Source organism: Myzus persicae, unplaced genomic scaffold (assembly GCF_001856785.1).
Source record: "Myzus persicae strain clone G006 unplaced genomic scaffold, MPER_G0061.0, whole genome shotgun sequence".
In the NCBI taxonomy this organism is placed as follows: Eukaryota; Metazoa; Arthropoda; class Insecta; order Hemiptera; family Aphididae; genus Myzus; species Myzus persicae.
Genome location: NW_019101783.1, coordinates 348784 through 370839, shown reverse-complemented (window position 1 = coordinate 370839; position 22056 = coordinate 348784). Strand labels below are relative to the sequence as shown.

At 29.1% G+C, this 22056-nt stretch overlaps 1 long non-coding RNA gene across 1 annotated transcript; it reads right to left on the bottom strand.

Annotated features, from left to right (window-relative positions):
• Window positions 1-4082: 4082 nt before the first annotated feature.
• On the bottom strand, window positions 4083-19076 carry LOC111030412. The gene is made up of 4 exons (XR_002604104.1): window positions 18859-19076; window positions 10946-11159; window positions 10712-10844; window positions 4083-4370 (listed from the first exon to the last, which is right to left on the bottom strand). It is a non-coding gene; the product is annotated as an uncharacterized LOC111030412 (long non-coding RNA).
• Between the last annotated feature and the right edge of the window lie 2980 nt (window positions 19077-22056).

The following is a 22056-nucleotide window of genomic DNA, read 5'->3' as shown; positions in this document are numbered from 1 at the left end:
CTAATATTAAGATATTAGTATATTACTAAATTATGAGATAATAATATTATGTCATGTAGTCACGTCGAGGTCACCAAAATGTATCTACAAGTGTTACTCGTATGCGCCGGTCACTAACTGTTTGAGCAGCAAATCTTGAAAAGGAGCAGTGGCCAGAGGGTTCTGTACCCTCTAGTTATTCATTTTTGAGATACATCTAAAAACAAATTCAATTTTGTCGAATACTTTAATTTTGAGTGAAAATTCCAAGTTTCTCCATAATTGTATTTGTTGTTTTTGTTGTTATATTAAAAAGTACTGGCCATTTTTCCTTTTGACAGAGTAATTTCCACTATAGACCCGATTTGGTACAAGAAAACAGCCCAAAGTTGAAAATCTAAGTTTTTAAATTTTTTTCGTCTTTGGTTCACGTGTATCACAGACATAAACAAAAAGAAAACGGACACATCGTTGTAAAATAAATGACATCATATGCGCTTATAATATATAATAATGGACGAAACGATGTCGTGTAAAAGTTTGTTTCGGTTACAATACATATTCGACGTCAGGTCGGTCGTCGGCGTCATTTCTTAACGCTATTGCGAAGTGTAGTAGGTGTAGGGACCGATTTCGAGTGAAAACTGCATTTTATGGACCTACGTCTATCAAAAAACGTTTACTACACGATCCGGGTACAGACGGCGTGTACAAATGACGACAGAACCGACACCAGTAGGTAGCCTCCGTCAATTAATTTTATTCAAAAAATGTTATTAAATAATTGTCTTGGATTCCATATATGGATATTATGTAGTGTCTCTTCAACTGTCCACTGTCCAGACTCCAGAACATTGTTCTTACAACTCACCATGACAATTTATAAAACTAAAATTGGGTACATGTCTACACTCTTCATATAAGGTAAATACAATATTTCATAAGTTTTTTTCAAACAAACATTCGAAAACTTTATACATGCAACTATATGACTTGTATTTTGATTAAAATATTTATTATAACAATTGTTTTATCCAGTTCAGTATGAAATATGAGCCATATACCGTGGACATAACTGATAGCTTATATTTACTTGACTAAGGGAAATATATATGCTATAGTACATATAGAAATCCTAGCCCTAGTTATGACCACGGTTATCTATGCTAATAGTCGGGATATGACTTAACAGTGGCCTGGGGGTTCCTCGAACCCCCCTCCCCTCTCAGCACCCCCGGTATATTGTGGCACTGCATACCAGTCATGTGTGCGTCTCTTTGGTCGTTTTTGTTCAACGCATGACCTGAAAAACTGATGGCGGCATTGATCATTCCTATATAGTTCGATAGAGAATAAAACGTTATGCAACACATTAACCTTTGCGTGGACAATGAGTAAAATATTAAAACGTAATTAGTTTTTATGATGCTGTGTTTATTTTGTGGTTCATCCTTTTCGTATTATAAACGCGAATACAATTTACATTACTGCCCCATACGCCTAAATCTATTGATCACATTATTAAAAATGCTATACATCGATTTTAAAGAGTGAAAATGTGAAACACATTGAAGGCTTAAACATTATAATAGAACAAGGATTTTAATATTAAACACATAATAGGCAAATTTCGAGTATGCTCTAACAGACCTCGGAAGCGTTCTTCAATAGTTCAATATTTGATTATTTATTATAACATGGATTATACCCTACACGGATCATATTATTTTACAGTAACTACCTATCAGTATTCCCTAATTATTTATAGTTTACACTTAACATCGTATAAATGTCATGCATATTTATAGTACCTATATATATTATGTGTATTACAATATTGCATTACATAGATAGTATACATTATTGTTTTAAATTTAGATAATTTTTATAATTTATTACAAATTTAGTTATGAAGTTTATTCACTAAAATGAGAAAGTGTTGTTACAACAAAAGGCGATTACGTCTTTTAAGTTATAGTGAGATATATTTTGATAAAATACAATATTGTTGTTGATTTAGTCCAGGGCTCGAAAACGTTTACATAACGTTATGATTATAACTTTATACTAGTAAAAAGACGATTGAAATAGATAACAGAAAGTCAGAAAACTAAACGGTAAATGGTAAACTGTAATATTAAGTTATCATTAAACATAACGTAGCAATAAACAACAATTTTAGTAAAACAAAAAACAAAACAAAACGATAAACCAATAATTTAAAAAATCATAAAACGAAACATAACAGAAAACACTAAAAATNTCGTGGAATGTTTTTTTTTTTTAAAAAAACGGACTATAACTTTGTAAGTTATTACGAAAAGAAGGATAAACACCGAGACACGATGTTTCATTATCAACGGTCGTGACAGAACTGCTTATGGTATTCTATGGTTTATTTTTAAATTTGTGCCCGTTTATGTTGTGTGGATATGCAGGCCTTGATGTAACATGTTTATTTGTACTCGGAAATCATTGTCAATCGAAAGTCGCCAATTTAAAAATATAATGGAAAATAAATGTTAAAAATAACAGAAAATGTTACTTCACATTTCAGGAACCAATCGGAATAATAGTTAGAATCATAATTCATAGCTATAAAAGTATCAACTACAAACAACTAAGATTATGAGTAAGATATACCCATGCTATTATTCCACTTGGAGCAACATTATTTTTTTTGTTGATTATATTTATTATGATATCTAGCTTTTTTTATACATAGTTATTGATTAACATACAGTGTACAGGATTTTAAGCTTTCCTTTTTTTTAAAAAAAAACGGTACTTAGACTATAATTACTTAGATACACAGTATTTTACCAAAACAGTATCAATCATATGTATCAATTTTATCAAAGTTACACAGCTTAAGTTTTGCGTCATTTTTCCTGTTAGATATCAAAATAACTTTTAAGCCTAAGGAGAAAGTGATTTCTTATGTTATAATTTAAAATATAAAAATATGGGCATTTCTATGTCTGAATAGAAAATTGAATAATTTTTGTCTTCCTTTTTTAGTTTAGAGTGCCCTACATGGTTACATCGCACATATATTGTTTTTGAGAATCTACGTAGATAACAAAATTACATGCAGTACTTAAAAATTTGAATTTAGTGGATCAAACAGCTGTAATGTGTACAATTTGGTATATATTTCTGGTTTTATGTTTAAATTAAATTAATATTAAACGTCGGCAATAGACGTAATATTGAAAATTTATATTTAATATTATAAATATAAATTTAATATAATTTATAATATTATTTTAATTGTTAAAATGTAATAGGTACTACATCATGTTTTAATTTTTAATGGTGTTAAACATTTGAATGTAAAAATGAAAACGTTTAAATTTCCAATAACGATAAACCATAAACGTAAAAAAATAATAACGTTTAAATTTCCAATAACAATTAACATAAAAATATAATAACGTTTATACTGTCAATAACAATAAACATAAAAAATTTATAACGTTTAACACCAAAAATTGTTTAACGGTTTGATACTAAATAAAGTAAAACGAAATTTTTTTTCTAAATTCGAGCCCCCGTGATTTACTGCTTCATTAAAAAATTAATTTAAATCACGATTATTCAACATTTAAATGCAATTTATTTTTAAAATTATAATTTATAAATAAACTACTGTTTTCCTAGAAGTTGGTGTAATTTTGATTTCTGAAACGATCATAATTTTATTTCGATCTCATTAAATCAAGAATTTATTTAGGACTACTTATTATTATCCTTTAGTACAGAATATGCAAGCATTGAAAATATAAATAGTTGGCACTAGAAAAAGTTAGTAGCCAATAGGTATTAAAAATCAACTGCACAAATAATTAAATAATTCCGGATTTTAAGGATTACTTATTACTTATTAGTAATTACTATAGGAGTAATATTTGAATTTGACTCTTGACTTTTATTTAATCTCCATATTATTTTGTCCTTATTTGGCATGATAAAGTTCCATTGTTCTAATTTTGACGATAAGTTTACATTAAAAAGTTTTTACCTACACATGCATTATTCATATGCTTCAATTACATAATGAAAAACGTAGAATATTATAACAGTCACAATGCCCGATTAAACTAAAGTTCTTCATTTTCTTTTTATTTATTTCGAAATAAATTTCAATAGATTCACTATTCTAGTTATAATGATAACCTTGAATATATACTTATTTTATAATTATTAATATTTTAGTTTTTACAATAAATGAATGTTGTGTAGAGTGGATAGGTGATTGATGAGGCTTGAACGAAGAATCCATCCATTGATATTTGATGAGACTTCGTGACGTGTGGCTTTATTTATTTATTCATCCAGCAGGTCGTGGCACCATTTACGTTTCTCGTTTTCTTTTCTTCCGGGGTCACCTGGGAATTTAAGTCCTTGAATATTTAAATTAAATTCTTTAAAAGATAGAAGAAATCAGTCATACACAACGTTTCTATACTATAATATACTTAATAAAATCATTGATGACACATTATATGCTCACTGGACAATATTTTGCTATATCTTGGTGATTATTTTCATTTCTGTACGCGATATGTCTTTTTCTTTTTTTATATTTATTATTCAATCATGGGGAGCACCATTTCAGTTTTAAAATAGAGCAAACAAATTTTTCAGTGGTCCATACTTTTCCACTTCCAGGTCACCGGAGAGATATTGAAATGCATTGGCGTCATTACGACTTTTACATATTATAATACAAAATTAATGTATTAAAATCCAACCATTATGCATAATTGTAGCTATTTGATTTCCTCGTGAGCTTCTTACTGTTTTTAATAGTTATAATAGTTTTTTATGATAAATATTAGACGCTTCATTTTTGTGATTACATCGACCATAATACCATATGGCATATACGAACCCACAAAGAAATAATATGTAATTTTAAAATTACCTACCAATAGACAATATTTTTTTATAAAATGTTTGTTATTTATTTTATTGGGTTTATCGTGGGTTTTGATTCTATACTGACACGGTGATAACTGACTGCTTATAATTATCAATTCAGGCCCAACATATATTCTGCATCTGTGATATCCTCAAATAGTGTCTACAAAGTTACATATGTGACATTATTTTTTTTGTATTTTCTTAACTTATTTATGTATATATTAACAATTCAGTATTAAATTGCAGCTTTCAAAATATGTTTTATACATAACTTCTTAATAATATCATCTCGTATATTTATTATCTTGATCGTTGTGTATTAGTAATATCGTTTTTTATTGTCAGTTATAAATAAATACGTATATAACTATCACTATATAAAACTTAAGTTAGAACTTAGGTTTAGATGGTTAGGTGTTACCTACCTAAGGTTTACCATTTAGTTCAATTAACTTAAAAAAAATAAACTAGATTACTATGTCTTTTTTCCGAGTGACATCACTGCATGGAGGCGATCTACTGCATTAGTCTCCGATTACTATATCTAATATTAACTATTGTAACTGGTAAGTGGTGAATTAATTTACATACAACGATAATAATTAATGATTATAAAATTAGTTTTATTGAAACAATACAAATGTATTAAAATTATTAAAAATTCTATAAACAAATGTGCAACTTCTGCAATTTATTTATTTAATTTCCATGTTACTCCTGCATAGACTTTTGCAGACACGTAGAAAATAGCAAGTGTTTCGCTTTTTTCCGCCGAAAATGCTATTTATTATTATAGTTATGTTGTAAACGTTTTTATTTAACTATTAATATAGCTGGCCCTGACCAACCATATCGTTTACTAAACTGTTTCCTATGTTTTTATTATATAATATATAGTCGACTCTGTCCGTGTTAAAATTATGAATCTATCTATGTAGGTATTGTAAACAAAAAATAAATAAATCACAAATTAACATTGGAATTTACTTTATTTATATCAAGTTTCTATGACAGTTACCAAGTATATAATACAACAAGTATATAGAAAATTGTATCCAATCATAAGAACTATTTAATTTTCTGTAACCAAAGGCAACTCCATAAATATATTTAAAAAACATTAAATTTCCGTGAGTCGAAACAAAATGTATGTGTGAGCCAAAATTTAGGGACGAAAAGTAGCTTACAATTCGTCAGAGACCCCAAACAATAAGTGTGCAAAATTTGGTGTCGATTGGTCAAAAACTGCGGCTTTTCATTAGATAGACATTTGTTTTTGTATATTGACTTGTTGTCGATGCGTAGGTAGATAATTGAATCGAATATAAAAAAAAAATTGCCAACTTAAATCAAAATCAATCTGTTTACAATGTATAAATTCCAATGCGTTTTGTTGTCATAGCCCTGCAGTCAGATCGTCCACCGAGTGGTTATGAAAGTAGGAACAACTCAATGAACTCTGTAATATAATATACAATTTACAATGTCACGGGTTTCGCCGACCGTGAAACCTCGCCGCCAACTCGAAAACGTACATATTATTTATACGATCGCAACTTTGAGAAATAATAATAATTAATATTTTTCTATTTCATTTTAATACCTACAATATTATTATAAATGATAATAATAACGCACTCGGTGCAGTAATCGTTACACGAGATTGTGAAACAAAAATAGTAGAAACAACGAAAACTGGAGCGGACGCGTCACATTCAGCGCAAGCGGTTTAGTTAGTTTTAACGAGTTTATAGCTAATGACGCAGTGCTAGAGTTACATTACCTAGTAAATTATTATTATTATTATTATTATTATTATTATTAGTTTGTATTGCAGGTACATGCCATATTGTCTTAGGTACTTCGCGAATCGCTGAAGTTATACAGGATCGCGCGATGATATTGTGGTCAATAACTTAGTATTTAGATCGATTTATATAGGTATAGATCCCATAAAAATGTATTACATTATGATTATAATATATGAAAATAAAAACACTAAAATAAACCTTTTTAATTTATGCATAATATATATATAAATATATATATGTTAGAGACGAGTTTGAGAAAGTAACTAGGTAACTGTTTGTTTGAATTTATATGCCATCTGCGCGTTAAATATTATTTAATGATATAATAAGAAATCGCGTCATCTTAAAGACAACATATTATTAATACCTGTTCATTTTGTATTAGATACTTACCACATATTTACATTTTATAGCAGATATAACTAACTATATAAACCTAACCTCTCTCTATATATATATATCTACAATATAATATAGATCTCACATCGACTATAGAACTTAATCGATAGAATATCTTAGCTGATGTTCTTTATTTATTATGTTATTACTTTTATTTCGTCCATCACGGAAGCTTCAAAAACTCATTTTCATTTTTTATGTCTTTATTTTTTGTTTTTTCCATCGTAAACTGTAACATTTTAATTTGTTTCCAGTCTAGTAATTTAGGTATACTTACTAAAAAATATAAAAATATAAAAATGTAAAATATTTGTATGTTTGTATTTATGTATAGAAAAGTAATATTCTCGCAGCAGTGATTTTATTTTTATAAACATTGTTTAATTTTGCGTTGAAAATCGTATGGTTTGATCAATCGTCAAACGATATTATGAATCATAATTATGATAATTACTATCATAGCTTATGAGTTATGATTAAAATATAATTATACTACTATGGTATATTTTTATTCGGATTAGACTTTTCCTGAACTAATCATTAAGTAAAATGAAAATTTTAAGGAGTGAGTCTTTCTATGACACAATCCCTGCATTTCATTATTATTATTTGGTAATTACTAATTAGTTTATTTAATCGTATACTAGAAATTAGAAGTATACTCTTACTCTACTAACTACATGCACAATATTGGAGGTAAATGTCAGTTAGTAATTTTAAATTCACAAATAAAATATTTTATGTTTTTTTCCTTCACATATTATTAATTTTAAACGAAATATGCTTAAATATCTACAATAATATAAGAAAAATAGGTTAATGTGTCCAAAAAAAAAAGTATATAGTATATAAAACAGCTATGTGGACTAATAACGGCTTTATTAAGTAGGCACCCAACCTATATATTTGATTATATATTTATATACTTCTATATCAACTATTGACAAATCGATGAACATTTAATTTTGAATACGAAATCGTATTACTTAATAAACATGGGCCGTACCTTCATATACGAATACGTATTTAACATAAATTTGAATACGTTAATAATTTATGATATATAAATGTAATTAAGTATCAGAAACTGAAAATAATAAAAAAACACGTGAAAATCTAGAATCTAAAAAATGCTTATTAATAATTTAATTATCGTTATAATAAATCTAGGTAGTTATGAGGAAAAGCAAACTCTACGAGCATGTCTGTTAGTACTTCCTGGTTTTTATACGCAATTAATGAGTATGAAATATTGAAATATACCCAATTATTAATGTCATATTATTATCATATTATAACGTGTTGGCATATTGCCTAATTAAATTCAATGTGTTCGAAATTATATTTCTAAGACGACAATCGCAAATGAACAACGCATGTGCAATACAAACTTTAATTATTATTTAGATAATAAATAAATTAATCAAATAATATAAATATTCAAAAATAACTTATAAAATATCGTATATGACGTGCTGTTAGAGACTAGACACTAGAGGATATTAAATATTTGTGTAAAGTCTAACTACTATCTAAACGGGAAAGATGACGTTTTGAATGGTATGTAATGTTTTAGCACCCCTCTTAATATTAGATACTGGAGACTCCTAGTTTCAGACCCCACAACCCTATATTTATTTTATGCACCCCCTAGTCAGCGATGATTTGTTAATTTCAAAACACAAGTTATCAGTATGATGAGAGTGGGTCTAAACTGTCCGGACTCTCAGACTCATATCCGCATATCCACGGTGAGTGGGCGCGGGAACGTAATGTATAACTAATAAATAATAATATTATTAGTGTAAAATGGACAAAACGAGTCGACGCATGCGGACGCGTCGGTGCAGCAGCAACAGCAGCCGATTAGTAATAATAATAATAATAATAATAATAATAATATGTAACTAGACTTGTCCGTTTCCTAGTTCCTTAGACATCCTTGAATCGCGTTGTTGCGTTTTATCTCGTCGGAATAACGACAAATTGTTAGAATAATAATATGGTTATGCATACAGTATTATGGCAATGCCGAGCGAGATTTCTTCACATTCGAAAGAGAAAAAAAAAATGACGTGTTTATTAATAGTAATACTGTATCCCGACACGTGTATATAGGTACCTACAACATACATGGCCCCGTAAACGTTTGTGACACGGTGTATTGTTCGTTAGAAAACAACACCCAATGTGTACCTATATGCCTAGGTCCTATACACATTGTACCGATACTACATGTCGTGTATTTATAATAATAATAATAATATCTGTATTATAATATATGCCGCGTGTTTACATATTTTTATACGCGAATAGTTTGAAATATTTTGAAACCGTTTTGGCCATAAAATTCGTTCAAGGTGACGATCATAAATTAAATCCGTTGTGTACAACTACAGTGTAAAGAAATAGAAATCAAATGCAATAACAAACGTTGTAGAAACTATGCCAATTCAGACATAGTGTGACCATTAATTCCAGTTTTCCATGACTTACATAAAGATGTTCGTTAAGGATGGTTGAAGAATGGCACAATTATTTAAAATTATTAATTAAACATATTTCGTTTTCGCTCCAAATGTTGCAGAATATAAAATGAATCCTCACAGTACCCCGCTCCCTCCCCCCCCAAAAAAAATCAACGGTTATCACTCATTAGCAGTCCACTCAATATGATAAGACAAAAAATTGTGAATTGTCTTTTACAAAAATATAATCGCAACGAGACCAAACCACATTTTGTGACTATAATATATTATAAATATTTTGTTGTATAAATAACTACTCTGTACAAGCTTTCCAGAAGTGACTCAAAATAGTGGTCAATTTTTCAAATTATGAAGCTACCTACAAATATGTTGAATACAAAGTTACAGGGGCTAGACTGCTGGAGTACTCCTTTTCCTCCCAAAAAACACATTAAATTCTTAATATATTAATATTCTTAATTTTGTCAATATAATAAATACAATATACCTGTTAATAATTGATTGATTTATTTATTATTAATATTTAGAGTCTACTACCATAAATTCATAATTTCTAAATTGCTATAAAATGTATCCTTGTACATAGTTGAAAAAAAGACAGTAAACATGCAAAAAAAACTATAACATTTTCGCAGTTAATTTTTTCCGTCAAGAAATGTCCCACTTTTACTAAGAAAATATCCTATTCAATAATTGTCCATGGATATTTGGGATAATAATCATGTGGGGAAATATAACAGCTATTTTGTCATTCTTTTGTCATTTTGGGGGATTTGGAATACTTAAAAAAAAAAATTTTTGGGGGGGGGGACTCCTCAAACCCTCTTTTCGGATTTCCACCAATGCATATACTTTTATTGTGTACGTATAGACGTATAGTATACGTCTATAATAAGGAGGGCTTACAATAACGTATTATACATGATAAATAGATCCGTTCAACTAAAGTTTAGAGGAACTCGTAAAAATGTAACGATGAAACTACCTAGACTATAAATATTATGTAGTATATATCGTATATATTATTTTAATATCCACTTTATATTAAGTACCATATTATACCGTAAGCATAATATACAATAGTATACACAATATTGTACGTACGGATTTCTTGTTTTGATCAAACTGGGTTGGAAGTGATTGCCACACGTTTTTTGTACATCAGAAATGCCCACATATTTTTCTTCTTTCATACCAGACACCCAACACCGTTATACATCATAATATAAAAATGCAACTGGTATTATGAAAAAATAAACATATATTTCTTATTTTAGTTAGTTTGTACTGTTTACAATAAGTACTGTACGGAGAATAAATTATATTTTATCATTTTACCATATAGCACATGTAATAATAATATGATTATGATGAAAAAGCAGAGGAATGTGTACATATTATACACAGGTAGTTGAAGTGAGTGTTGCCTATATACTTGTTAATGCGGTTTTCGTATAGATTTCTGGTCCGGCGGGAATCCAATGAACTTTCATGTATTTTACATTTTTTTTTCATTTCATTAAAGCGATCGAGATGACACGTACCAGGGTACCTGTTGCCAAATAACAGAAAAAATGTATATATATATATATATATATAGTATAACCAGTGCGGTAGTGTACCCATATATCATATAGTATATAATATGTTTATGACTTAGCACTTTATTATAATGATGTGGTACAAAACGGTAATAAGTTACGACTAGTAATAATAATAGTTAAAAAAAATGGTGATATAAATGTTAAAAACATTAAGTACCCAATTACGACCAAACATTTACATATAAGTTTACAATTCACAGATATTTAAAAAAAAATCAAGTTTTCGTTCAGATAAAAATCGATTTTTAAATAGTTATGATTAATAATATTGCGTAGGTATTCGGTCACTATATGGTCAACATATTTAACAGTTTTTACTCTGAACCTGTGAATTACAATATCACACTATCTGCTGCAAGCAAAAATATTGATCCAATTAGGCATAACTTGTCAAGAGCACGACAATGTTCTACCAGAAGAGGAGCTGTATTTTTGTTGATACGCCTATATTTGAAATTACACTGCAACTAACGTATGATATTATCGATCTTTTTTTAAAAAAAAATGTATGTCGTAAAACTTGTACTCTTTTCCGCTACATATACCGACACTGTTATTAGTTTATTATGAGCAGTGAGTAGTTGCGTGCATTACAGACCTAAAAGGCTAAAAATATAGTGATGAATACATATACTATGGCCAATGATACACCACACACGTAATCCGGGAGTAAAGAGATTTTAATGCTCGCACTCTTTTTATTGTTGTTTGTTTGGTTTCACGTCATATTAACACGTTAAATACATTTTGCCAAAATTGTGAAACGACTTACGTTTTAGCCGTTTTAGGGTTTTGACGATTGAATCCTCGAGGGATGTAAAAATATATCATTCGATTTTTATAATACGTATAAGAAATATAAAATGTTTTTATCATTTATACATTATAAATATGGCGGCAGTGGTAATATACTGTGTCGAATACTCGAATGTCGATAAGATGAACGAGTAGAGATGTTTGATTATTTTATAGCAGTTGAAGGGGTCGACGATACGGATACGCGTTAAGATATGCATCTAAAAATATATATTAAAAAAAACTTTAAAAAGTTTTAACGGTTTAATCGCGGAATTATATCATAACTTTTTTCATATACATAGTTAATACTCTAAAACATGAAATCACGGTGGTCCTCACCCTATTTACATATTTTTTGTATCGCTGTGTTTTTTTCTTTGACTATCTATAGTGTACAGAGAAATAGAGGATGGGGTGTTTGAGTGTGTTTGTGTGTATGAGAGAGAATGTGATCTCTATACATATACGTAAATATGGTATATTTAGGACTACTTTCGTTAAAGGTATCAAATAAATTTCAATTGTTTACATAGGTACTCACGTATAGAAAACACAAGTAATTAAATAATTAGAGTTGATAATATTATGTTAATTATTAAAATTTACGTGGTTATTGTTTGTGGAAGTTTTTAACAACATCATAAAACTAATTTAATTATTATTTTTGAATTATTAAATTTTAATTATTTCTGTTTTTATCTCCTCAATATATGTATAAGTATATAATATTATATAACGTAGGTATATAATATTCGATATTTCGAGAAACTTTTCACTTGAAAATCTCCATCAACTAAAAGTGAAAATAAAATAAAAGTTTTAAAGGTTTCGATTTCCACCGAAGGCTTTTGTCTTCAACTTCCCAAAAGGGAGTTCTATTATCGTCTCATCATTTTATTTTAACGGGCGCCAAGTATAAATGTCACTACAGAACAATAATGTGATTTACGATTTCAGTAGGATGACGAGAAGGGTCTTATACATATAAATTATATACACTATACATATACCAAGTTGAAATATCGCGCGGAACCCATAAAAGGCAAACGGACAAATGCCACCCTCCGGTGGTCCGCGCATTTTTTTCCCTGTAGTTAAAGGGTGGGAAAATCGTAAAATTTTCTCCAAAAGACCTCCAAAATAATAGCTTTATATTTTACGAGCATTCACTGGTGTGTGGATGCTGCTCCGAGTTTTTAGGATAAGGAATGAAAACTGAAATAGTAATAAAACTGCTACCGGGTTATAAAAATACCAACACCTAAGTACGAAATAAATAAACCTGTTTATACATTCTCGAAACGTATAGACGATAAGTATAAAATCGTTCAAGTATTGAAATCGTACTAACAGATAAAAATCGACATAATATTCATTTAAGGTGAAGACATAAAGTGCATTTTCCGCCTTCAACAAAGGGTTGAAAAAGTCACGACTTTAGTCATGAATCATCTACAGAATTTGTTAATCTAAAAACATTGTCTGATAAAGTTTTGTTCGAAATTTCATTGTGTATTATTGATAGGTTGTGGTGTCTATATCTATTTAACTGAAGTTTTAATTAGTGCACGATTAATATTTAATAAAGTATAAACTTTCTTTGGAAGTTTCTTTTGTAAAATATCATAACAATTCTAACATTATAATATTATATAAATACAGCGATTGTTTTTTCACCTACCACTTTATATTTTTAACAGATAAACTGCTATATTTTTTTCCATAAACGTATAATGTGAAGCAGAATACTTTTAATGTCAGATATATCTACTTATAATTTTGATGTATAAATACTGCAGATTATTGAACGATTAGTTATTTTTATTATGAATAACTAATAATCATTACATTTTAAATAAAATAAATTAAGTGGGAAGGGGCATGCCACAAAACCCATGGTGCATCTCTCCGTTTATCTGAACTTTCAAATAATTATCAACAAAAAAAACTACCTATTTGTTCAATATTTATATATTATCAATATTTGTGTAAGAGTGTTCTGATAGCAAAATCAAAAATATAAGATGTTAATGACTTATATAGTGATCACACCAACCAATGGCACAGGGGAATAAAAATAAAATTGAAATGTTGGAATTACAAGTAGCTTAAAATTTTAAACAAAAACCTTCAAAAAACAAATTTTTTTTAAAAGTAGTATTTTTAATGGTCAATAAATTAGTTAACTGTAAATGTGTATTTAGGTATTGTTAAAATAATGATTGTGTATTTAATATTATTGATGGTGGGAGGGGGAGGAGCTCCTGTGTTTTCCTTACTTTATCATAACGCTACGATAACATACTTATACACGCCGTATTATACACGACGCGGGCATCGCCCAATTGTGCCAAAACAAATAAATTCGTTTCCCCACGACGCATATTCTATATTAATTTATTTAAAAAAATATTTTAAACGACTATCAACATTTAACCTTGTTAACACAAAATTTAGTTTGGTAATACCTAAATTTATTAGGTACGTACTTAGATAATCACTACAAATAAGTGGTAAAACAAATAGTAAAAGTACCTATGTACGTTACCTATTATAATAATGTGAACAATTCAAAAATGTGTGCATTATTCATATTTTATGAGCTACATTTTAGTCATTTATGAACTAATAATTTAAAAATGATTATCTTTTGATATAGTAGTAACTATAAATTAATATACTGTTTTATATCGTATAGTATGGTATCTACCTTAAATTTTTACTTACCAAAAACTTTTTTGGGTGCTTACCATAATTTTAGTTCTCTAGCTACTGTTGATTGATTAATAACAATAAATATTAAACTAATATGTACTAAGTGTATTGCTGACGATCATCAAGTATTTTAATACGTTATATATTGTTATGTCGTTTAATGTTTTACGTCACCCCACAAACTTCAAATTAATTGTGTTCTATATTGACCGCAACAATTCTTATTTTAGTTGACGGTCTAAAGCAAATCTGTTACGTATCACTTCGAGGTTGAAGGACACAACACAAACTAAAATAATATAACATCTAATATGAAGTTGTTGTGGGTCTTGGTGGATATTTACAAGCTATCACGATACTTAGCTATTATAGAATTGTATCACCGTTATAATAATATGTCGTTAATCTTAATAACTCAAGTCACAGATACTTTCCCGTAATAAAATGAAATAAAAATCAAACATAATTAAGAGCAAGTATAACAGATAGGTATGTCATATTACTCAAATTTCCCGGCAGGTAGCCTACCGCACGTCAAAATTTTTTAGGTAGGTATCATTTTACCGTAAGTAGTATACTACACGCGAGTACCAATATGTAGGTATGAATTTACAACACAATATATACGAATTGTATAAACTATAAATACTTTATAGGTTAGGTATTTACCTAAACAATATTTGATACTTATATCAAATACTACAAATTACATTCAAGGGTACATAAAAATATACATATTTATAATTATTTTTAATACACGTCATATTTTTTTATAAAATGTAATATTTTTTTTGTACTTCGAGACGCCGCAGACCTCTGAAATGAGTGTCGCTGTCGCAAACCCACTGGGGGGCCACGGACTAAAGTTTAAGAAACCGCTGCTATAGAGTATGAACTGAGTTATGTACTTATGTTATGTTGCATATACAAATTATGTTATTAATATACTAAGTCTGGAATGTTTGTTGGGAAATACAAAATTATTGTTTTATTGTTACCTGTTGGTCTACTTCATTACATACAGTATAAACAAGTTCAATTTTCTTTGTACACTATTTAATTAAATATCTTTACTTTAACATGATTATGCAACACGATAAAAAATTTTATTAGAATACAACTGAATACTAATGAAATAAATACTAAATAAAATACTATAAAAATCATTTAAAATAAATACTGGAATACGTATGAAAAAAAGTATTCCAAGTACTTTTAAAATACTTTTTAATTTTGTTTTAAATATTAAACCAATTAGACAATAATAGTTGAATTTCTCTTTATTTCATTATAACACTCATTAATAATTTAATAATTCTATATATAATATAATTTATAGCCATAAATTGTAATCTATCCTTATCATGTTAATAATTGCATAACGATTTAATGTATATTTGTTTATATTAATTTAATGTAGCCATGTAGGCTAAAAATCTTTGTTGTTGAAGACTTAATAAATTAAAAAAAAAAAAATATATATATAATTTAAGTTGTTGATACTTGATTTAAAATGAGTATAATATTGTAAAAATGTCTAGAAAAACAAGGAAAGTAAATAAAAATTAGTAATTATGTTTTTTTTATAATAATAAAATACCTTTAAAAAGTGTTTTAAATAGTTATTCAGAATACTTTTGGGAAAAGTATTCCGAATACTGTATTAGGAATATAAGCCAAGAGTCAAAAATGCTGAATATCATTAAAGTACACCTTTGAATGGCATACTTAAATACAATGAACAATCAACATAATATTAGATTATACAAATCAAGATTTAGTTTTCTTTTTTAAACCTTCATTACTGAACAAGTACACAGAGATACGAAGTGTTCAGTATAAAGAATTTTAAATTTATACTTTTTGTAAAGGGTATTATATTTAATTTTCAAGCTTGAGTAAATGAAAGGCATAAAATATTAAAATGTATATTTTGTTAAAAATCTGAAATTTTAATTCGTCGATTTCATAACGTTTACTTTTATAATTTTGGTACTGTTAATTTTCACTAAATTATACTCACTGCCACCTGTCGTTATTTAAAACTTGTTTAAAATAAATTGAAAAATAACCTGACGAATTTGTTTGATAGGTAACTCGGAAAAATGTATAGAAATTTGTAGCCACCTACTACACAATTATTTATGTAAACCCTAGGGGGCTGGAAGATTTTGACTTTCGTTGTTACTTAATACTTATTAGTTATTGGATACATTTGCAAAGCCATATTTTTTTTCGATTTAATAATTTATGTTACAAACATTATTATAGATTACGTTTGAGAACCTTTATTTTTCTCGATGTAAATTATTAGTAAACTTGCATCTATAAAATAATATACGTACCTACAGCAAAGACAGAATACTCAAGTAATTAATACGAGTATTTATTAATTATTATTAACCACGATTATTAAAAAAAACAAAACGAGAAGGTACTGAATAAATTATTATTATATTGTAATTATACGACTACTTACTATATATTTCCAGATTTTCTGTAATAATTATCGTCGGTACAACAGCAGCAACATTATGCTATAATATATACCTAAAGGATATTTCGTCATATTATGATTGTGTGCAATATTTAATTGTTGTGTGATTAATCTTTATTGCACGCGTGACAGTAATTTTTTATTGCCCGCCCAATTGAATCGTTGTTATAAATTTTCCATTTTCGGGCATTTATTGGTACAGTATTATTTTGAGTTTTCGTGCGCCCGAAGTAAAATGTAATAAAAGTATAACTATAAAAGTCTAAGAGTATAAACGGCTACCGAATTCCCATAATATAAATTTATATAATAGTGCGTATATTTTATGATAAACTTATTACTTTTATATTATATGATTATGTATAAAAAAACGCTGTAATGGCTATAGTAATAATGCAATATATATATATATAGGTATACTTACTATTGTATAGTTAACAACAATAGTAAAAAATCAGTTTTGGAGGTAGGTACGTCACATAAAAATTGTTTACTTGCGTTTTGCAACAAAATGCGAAGCTCGATTTTCAACACAGTATATTATTATATTATAGGTGGACTTAGGATCTGATATTTGAATCAGCTTTAATAGTCTCATATGGTTTCAAAGCACATTATTACAATAGCTCACATGGGCTTATATTATGCATCCACACTGGGATCCCTCGAGGTGGGGGGGGGGGGGGGGGGTGGTTAGACCTGGAGTATTTTAGGGGACAGTTAAAATGAATTGGTAATTTTTGAAATTTTGATAGGAATACTTATTTTATGTTGAATAATATTTTATGTTATAAATAAAAACGGTGGAAGACATAATAAGCGCCAAAATGAGATAAGAAAAAAAAGTCTTATCGTACAAAAGTGCCAAAATCCTAGGAACCTGTGTGCCACGGTTGATAGATCATTTATCATAGATGTATTTGAGTTGATTGGTTAGGATTATTTCGGTTGATAGATGACTTGTTGTATTATTAAAATTACAAAGTGAAACATATTTATTTATGAACTTTTCTCCTAACAATAGATTAAGGATACCTCAAGAAAGAAATAATGGTTCAATGGAAGAAATACCAGGATAGTAAAGTCTCTGAGCCCTCGAGTTGGCAGAAGACAAAAAAATATCATTTTACTAATCGATTTCGTATCCGGATCGTAATGGGTATGCATTTCGCAAAAAGATGCGAATATCAGCTTATCGGAATCATTACTGCGTTTCCAGCATGGTGTAATTGTTATTTGAGTCACGAAAACGTACAATTATCATCGTTGGAAACGTGTCGGGCTCTTAGACACACGTGTGTGTGTGTGTGTGTGTGTGTGTTATTATATTTTGACATCGCCGCCGACGCCCTTGACATTGACGATGTGTGTACGCGCACAGCATAATATATATATATTATATATATACTAATATCATTACTCGATGCATAATAATAATACATTTGTGTGTACTTCCACCTGCATGCACGCGGCAGATTTCTTCGCATGTACATTATATTCCGCCAGACATGGCACTTTTCTCCGAGTATATAATAATCACACTCACACACACAGATATAATGGGTAACTATAATAATAATGAAAAATATAATAATAATAATAATAATAATAATACAACAACAATATAAAATATTTACCCACACGACAATACATACACTCCGCCGGTATACCTATACACGTGTAGGTAAGTGTGTACAATATATAACGACATCGATACGCTGGTCTCAAGGCCCGGGCAGGCTCCGGTGCAGGAAGTCCATTGAATTTTTTAGCGGACGTTTGTTGAACCGCTACCGCGTATACTGCGAGCGGTCGGTCCGATCGTCGTCGTCGTCGTCGTCGTCGTCGTCGTCGATCGTCGTCGTCGCCCGCAGACATAATGATAGGTTATTATTTATATTATATTATTATACACACAATATAATAATATCGTGAGCGTGTAATAAGATTATATTATTATTATCTTATTATACACGCGTGTAGTGTAGACGGCAGGTAGGTACCCCATACGTATTGTGGTGGGGGCGCACACCGATCGATTTTCGTTTTTTATAATTCACTTATTCGTTTTGATTTTACTTCCTCGACGCGACAAATCTCGACACTGTATCATTATGTTATATTATTATATACATACAAATGTCTCGGTCTACGCTGTATGCGTAACCGTGGTCGCGCGTGTACCTATATAATACGTACATGTATATATGATACCAATTACCAGCTGACACGAACTCGTTTTCTTTAAGCTTGCAGCGGTGTGCGCATATTGTATTATATTATACATCATCATATTGTGGTCGCGTCGTTTCCGTGAGAGATTACGCGTTTTTATTTTTTTACAGTCATTATCACGATACATCGTTTATTCTGTCGTTTTGATCGACGAAATCCACGTCCTTGGCGCGTTCGAAAATACGTTCGGGGCGGGGGGGGGGGCGAACCACCGACCATTATTATCACGAATCGCGCACTCGTTTCCGGCAGTCCAAGCCACGTAGTTACTATATTTATTAATATATATATACACATTAAGCATTTACATATTGTATTTTGTCGGGTAAATTTTACGTTATCATAGCATGCCTACCTGTTGAGTGTGTATAATAAAACGTTTAGCCTTTCCGGTTAATCGAATTTGCATAGAAAAGAATCGCTCGGCAAACGCATGTGCTAAGAATAGAGCAACGAGGTTACCGGTGTGATAGTAGTAGGTACCTATCTACATATTTGCTATCTACACCCACGGAATTCTTCGGTGAGAGATAATTGACTCAATTATTGTAAAATACTGTTTTAGAGGGATCCGTGCTTCCGTATCACTGCAGGCAAAGTTGATTTGTTTGGCGTAGGTGTATATATACCTACTTCCTAAACGTAGACTTTTTTCTTAGATTTTTATCAAGAAAGCAGTCAACAAAATTTGTTTTCCTCATAATAACATTAAACTTATTAAGCCTATACATGGAGATTCGTCAAACAACTCACTTCCTATTTTTTCTTTGATTAAATAAAAATCTGATTTTTGGTATTTTTAAAACTACATTATTGAAGTAAAAAGAGGACGAGTAATGAGTTTGCTGCGTGGATCAGGCTGTATAAAAAATATATATAAGTACATAGAAACACGGAAATGATTAAACCCTGATGGCTCATAAATACACATTTTTTTTTAAATTGAGGAAAAGTTTTTTACAATATATATGATAATCGTAACGAGTAACGTGCACATCATAAAAACGATTTTTTGTTTTAGTATTTAATTATATACGTGGTTTAATTTTTAATAGATTATGTTGTACTTACAATCTACATTCTACATATACCATGTAATTGTTACTTTACCTTATACAATTTGAAATTTTAATTTTGGATATCTTAAAGTGTGGTATACAAGGTTATTGTTCATACTCTATGTATAAATAAATTATTATACGCATTAGATATCAAATTCATTGTTTCCGATTAATTGTAAATTACTTTTTTGAATACTGGGTAGTTAAATGGTTTTAAAAACATACCCATAACGGTCTATTAATAATTAACATAAGCAAGAACACCACTATCAGAATCATAAATTGATTGTTGAATATTGGATGATATTGGATGGTTTTCATTAATTGTATAATAACAATAATCAATGATAAAGTACAAACACAGGACTACAAGAGCACAAGATGCTCGCTTGCAACTAGGTGAAATTGCGTTGAGTGAGTTGTAGTATTGAGCGTATACATCAAACATACTGTTTTTAATATCCTGTCCAAACCTTTTAAATTACAATTAATTGAATCGTCTCACAACTATATCGAATTTGTAAATTTTTAATTGGTACCTGCTCATAATAGCCGTACCATTTAAACATCAAATTTGAAGCTTTTACTATACCTATATTATAGGTGATACAATTGTTGGATTTAAAATAATCACATTTGAATTTCGTATATTAAAAGCTAAAATTTCTTTAGCCTTTGGTGTTACGTATACCTCAACACACGTATAGCGCATTACTTCATTAGCATTGCGACTGCACATAAAGTACTGCAGCAGTGCAGCTCTAACTATTATAGACAGAATAAATTATACCCTTGATGGTTTTTGACTGTACATATTAATATATAATTATACTCTGACACTCTGTAATTGAATATGAATTATCATACATCTGAGGACTGTCATTTTGAATAGATTAATATAATAATATGAACGAGAATAATCGTACTCGATAATTTTATTATACACCAGAAAAGTATGTGAAAATTGTGTCTTTCAAGGCCATGTGGTACAGTGGTACTGCGAAATTATATTTGGTTTTGTACGATATTTTTATCGAGATGACGAATACCCATTATCATTGGTACAATATATATTATACCATAATCTTCCTCTTTCTAATTACGAATCGTTCTTTGAAAGGTCATATTACATGAGTATTGGTTACTAACTATTATAGCTACCATGAATTTTTCGCAATTATGTACTATTGTTGTTGAGAGGTACCTATAATTCACATTTATCAATTATATTATCATTTTGAACGTTTCTATTTTTTTAGTAGATCTTAACGATTAAAATGACAATTAATCCGTAATAATACGATAATGGTTATTTGACCATAATCGCCAATCATTAATTGGCGATTATAATTAATTGCCAATTGAAATTGATTATCTGCAGTTCAGATGACAATCAAAAATTGGTATCGTGGTATAGATTTAGTTAGTAATAATAAAAAAAAAAACTAGAATTAAAAAGAAAACGTTACAAAGTTTTAAATAAATAATTTATAATATTAAGTAATAAATGACAAACAACTAATAAGAGTACAAACATTT